The sequence below is a fragment of the Neopelma chrysocephalum genome, unplaced genomic scaffold (genome assembly GCF_003984885.1).
Source record: "Neopelma chrysocephalum unplaced genomic scaffold, ASM398488v2 Primary Assembly neopelma1_101, whole genome shotgun sequence".
Classification (NCBI taxonomy): domain Eukaryota; kingdom Metazoa; phylum Chordata; class Aves; order Passeriformes; family Pipridae; genus Neopelma; species Neopelma chrysocephalum.
The window spans coordinates 141,026-145,923 of record NW_020897764.1 but is presented as its reverse complement, the minus strand read 5'-3'; positions in this window follow the sequence as shown (position 1 = coordinate 145,923).

Genomic DNA, 4,898 nt, shown 5'->3' with positions numbered 1-4,898 from the left:
TTGCTCAATGCCTTCTCAAACTTGAGACTTTTCTCAGCCTGGGACACCGGAGTGTGAAGGCAAACAAGCCACGGGTTTTCTTGGATTACCTTTTATTGGGAGAAGAAATCCCCTCAACAGCACCAACAATGATTCTTTTTACCACAGACCCCCTCACACACCCCCTGGGTCTCCCTGAGAGCTAAAGCTTGATCCTGCTCATATATTTTTCCCTCCCAATGTGTGATCCCTCGTCCTGCTGAAGTTTGTGCTTTGCAGCTTCTGTTGCCACCCGAGTCATGGAATCATGGAACGGTTTGGGTTGGAAGGGATCTTAAGGATAATTTCATTCCCACCCCCTGCCATGGGCAGGGACACCTTCCACTAGCCCAGGTTGCTCCAAGCCCTGTCCAACCTGGCCTTGGACACTTCCAGGGATGGGGCAGCCACAGCTTCTCTGGGAAATCCATTCCAGTCCCTCCTCACCCTCACAGCCAAGAATTCCTTCCCAATATCCCACCTAAACCTGCCCTCTGGCTTCAAAGTCACATTCCTCTACGTCCTGTCCCTCCATGCCTTGTCCCCAGTCCCTCTCCAGCTCTCCTGGAGCCCCTTCAGGCCCTGCAAGGGGCTCTCAGCTCTCCCTGGAGCCTTCTCTTCTCCAGGTGAACCCCCCCAGCTCTCCCAGCCTGGCTCCAGAGCAGAGGGGCTCCAGCCCTTGGAGCATCTCCGGAGTCTCCTCTGGAATTGCACCAACAGTTCCACATCTTTAGATGCTCAGGGTCTGACCAGGTCACCTCAGGTTTAGATTTAGGGCTGTAGCCCCCTCTGCTCTCCTGTCACCAACCTGGCCTTGGACACTTCCAGGGATCCAGGGGCAACCACAGCTTCTCTGGGAAACCCATTCCAGTCCCTCCAAACCCTCCCAGGGAAGAATTCCTTCCCTGTATCCCATCTAAACCTGCCCTCTACGAGTTTAAAGCCATTAAGTAGAGCCCAGAACTGAACTAGGTGTGTTCCCACAGCCATTCCCCATTCACTGAATTTTTCCTCTGGATGAAGACTTGAATAGCTGAGAAAACTCCTGTTGGACCGGTTTTCATGGAATTATTAGGGATCCCCTGCTGCTTTCTTTCCCAAATGTTTATTTTGTGGACCACCACAATGGCCTGTATGAATTATTGGTGGTCTGTGCTCTTTAATGTGGGGAGTTAGTGCTTTATAATATACTTAGCATTTTTTATATTTTTATGTTTAATATTTTCTTTAATATTAACTGAAAAAATGCTGAAACGACATAATGACTGTGAAACTTTCTGCTCTTAAACTCACATAAAAATATTACAGTTTTTAAGAAAAAAAACCCAAAACACAAACACAAATTTTCTGTTCATAATAATTTTAGAAGCCATCAAACCTTTTGGTTTGCTTAAAATCTACATCCTAAGAAGTCAAAATAAAAAAGAAAAAAGGGGTTTCGGTAGCAAAGAATAAAAATTACAGCAGTTTTAAGGCAAGGAAAAAAACGGGCAGGAGGATTTTTAATAGAAAAGATATTAGGAAAGAGTTTATTAGAAAAAAAGGGATTGACTTTCAGCACTCGGAGGTGGTAATTAGGTGCCAATATTGAAATTTTTCACTGGCCATTTTTCACCGGCTCTGGTTGCCCGTTTGGGATGTGATTGGACACCTTGGAGACTCCCCGAGGAGATTTTCACCCCCTGCTCTTCCACCACAATTAAAGGGAAGGAGGAGAAGGAGAGGGAGCAAGAATCAGCTGAGAGGAATCAAAGTTTTGCTGCTCGGAGGATCTACTTCTCACAAATTTTGCTCCGTTTTTCATCTCAAGAGAAATAATTTAAAAAAAACAACAAAAAAAGCTTTTTTTAACTCCCAATATTGTACCATATTTTACCTGTGGATTAAGACAAATATCTGAATTTGTTTATTTGTTGACAACAGGAAATCTCAGTGGCTGAGTCAGCTGAGAAAGGAACCAAAATTTTGCCGCTCTGAGAATCCACTTCTTACAAATTTTCCTCTATTTTTCATCCCACGTGAAATAAGTAAAAAAACAACAAAAAAAGCTTTTTTTTAATCCCAGTATTGTGACGTATTTTACCTGTTGATTAGGACAAGGATCTGAATTTGTTTATTTGTTGACAACAGGAAATCTCAGTGGCTGAGTCAGCTGAGAAAGGAACCAAAGTTTTGCCTCTCTGAGGATCCGCTTCTTACAAATTTTCCTCTATTTTTCATCCCACGTGAAATAAGTAAAAAAACAAAAAAAAAAGCTTTTTTTACTCCCAATATTGTGACATATTTTACCTGTTAGTTAAGACAAATATCTGAATTTATTGATTTGTTGACAACAGGAAGTCTCAGTGGCTGAGTCAGCTGAGAGGAACCAAAGTTTTGCCTCTCTGAGGATCCGCTTCTTAGAAATTTTGCTCCATTTTTCATCCCACTTGAAATAAGTAAAAAAAAAAAACAAAAAACCCCACTTTTTTAACTCCAAATATTGTGACATATTTTACCTGTTGATTAAGACAAATATCTGAATTTTTTCCCATTTATCAGCAGTGAAATTCCCCTTAGGGTTGAATTTTTTGGGGGTGTTCATGTGTGTGCCCATTTATGTGTGTGTGTCATTTATATGTGTGTGTGTCTCTCTCGTTGCACAAACAGACACATCCCCACACATTCTGGGTTTGAAAGCTCAGGCAGAGCAGAAGGATTGGCTTCCTGAGGCATTTTCTGTGTTTTCTGGCAGCCACTTAGACCCAGGTTAACCTGAGCTTTCCCACAGAACTCCAGGCCAGGGAATGTGATTATAAAACTTTCCCATCCGTGCAAGCACTTCAAACCAAACTCATGATACTGGAGGATGGATGAATTCCATTCCCAGTGTGTGTGTGTGATGAATTCAGTGGATGGGAGGGATTCAGAACAATTTGACTCTTTTGATTTTAATTTTATTTTTTTCCTATTTTTTTTCCCCCTTCCAGAAGCGAATTTGCAGGAGAGAAACCATTGGCCAAAGGAACCGGGTCCATCAGAGCTGAACTCTCAGAGCCAAATGTGAACCTCAGAGACCTACCACAGTCTCACAATGAAAAAAAATAAATAAAAATAAAGGAATAAAATCATCCAACTCCTCCTTTTTAATGGAATTTCATGGCACTCGAAACATAATGACAGGAGGGCTCAATCCCAAAAAATAAAATCATATTAAAAAAAAATTACAATAAAATCAGCATCCATGGAACAAAATACACCATCTGGAATTACGACAGCAAATCCAAGTGGTTCCAACTATGCAAGAAATTCCTTTGCACCAACCAATTAAATACATAAAATTCCTTTGCTTTCCAATTTTCCTTCAAGGAACAAATGCAAGACGGAGCCTGGAAGTTCCTTGTACCAGCTTTGCTTCTTTCCTTTTATTATTTTATCTCTAAACTCCATCACCTTGAATTTATTCAGGATATGCTTTTTGGAGGTAGAGGAGGAGCAGAAGTTTCACCTAAAATGACATTTAAAAAGAGAATTATTGTGATTTCTGGCAACAGAATGTCCCAGGAGAAGAAATGCTGGGATGAAGTTTGATTTCCACCATATTCATTGTTGGGTCATTCCATCGGTCAAGAAGTTGATGCCAATCATGATTTTAATTCCCAAAGGTACATAATGAGACTTTTATCTAATGACTTTTAGGTGACACTTTTTTAGATGGGAATTATATTTATGGAAATTATATATATATATGTAAAATATATATCTAATTATATATATAATTATGTGTAATTTTATATATATAATTATATATAATACAATATATTTATATTATATAATACATTTATATTATATTTCTATAATATATTTATATATAATATATTTTACATATATATATTTGGGGAATTATCCCCAAATTGTATTTCTCTAAAGAAAGACGTGGAGCTCCTGGAGTGAGGGAAGCAAAGGGTGAGGAAGGAATTGGAGAATCTCTCCTGCAAGGAGATCAATGTAGAAACCTAAAAACTTCTGCTGTGCCTTTAAACAGACTTTTCCCCCAGTAATTCTTAGAACTGGCCAGGAAACTGCATCCAAATATTTTTTTTTCCCTTCCTGAAAGGCAAAATTCCCAACAAATTAGCTCTCCATTGGTCCTTTGGACAGATTTTGAGAATGGAAAGTGAGTTCTTAAAACCTGAAAAAAAGATTTCTGGACAAAAATCTTTGGACATTTGAAATTAAAGATGTCCAAAGTCAGCAGCCCTGGTCCTTGTGATATTCCCTGAGTTATTCCCATGGAAGATCAATGAGAATATGGGAGGGATAATATCATTTTTTAATATTTATTTCCAAGCATCTCCTAACCTTTGGGTCCTAAAGAGCTTTTTGGTGTGAGCTGATGTGTCTCCATATACCTTCTTTTAGAAATAAGTTGTTTAAAGATTATTTTGGTCAGATTTGGAGGCATTTAAAAAAAATCTCAGAGAAATAACCACAGTTTGTCTGAACAGCCCATCTCTCTATTAGTTATTTTCAAAAGTGTGCTCAAGTTTCTTTAGATGAAAGGGTGTCTTTTTGTTTTCCCTAATTTTTAATTTCAGGAGCATAAATGTCCTCGAAGAAGTGAGCCATTCCATACTCTTCCATCATAAAAGTAGAAGAATTGGGGTTTTTGGAACAATTTAGGGCTTCACTAATTGATCCCAAGGCCTTAAGGGACCACAGAGGACGAGTGGATTGGTTATTCCAGACCTACAAAACTCCACCTTGTACCTTCCCTTAGTGTGGCTGATAACTCACTCCAAGCTGGGATGAATTCCAGATCTTCCAGAAAAACCAAATTAAAGCATAACAAGACTGAAGAAACCCATGAACACACCACAAAAACATCTTCAATCACTGTC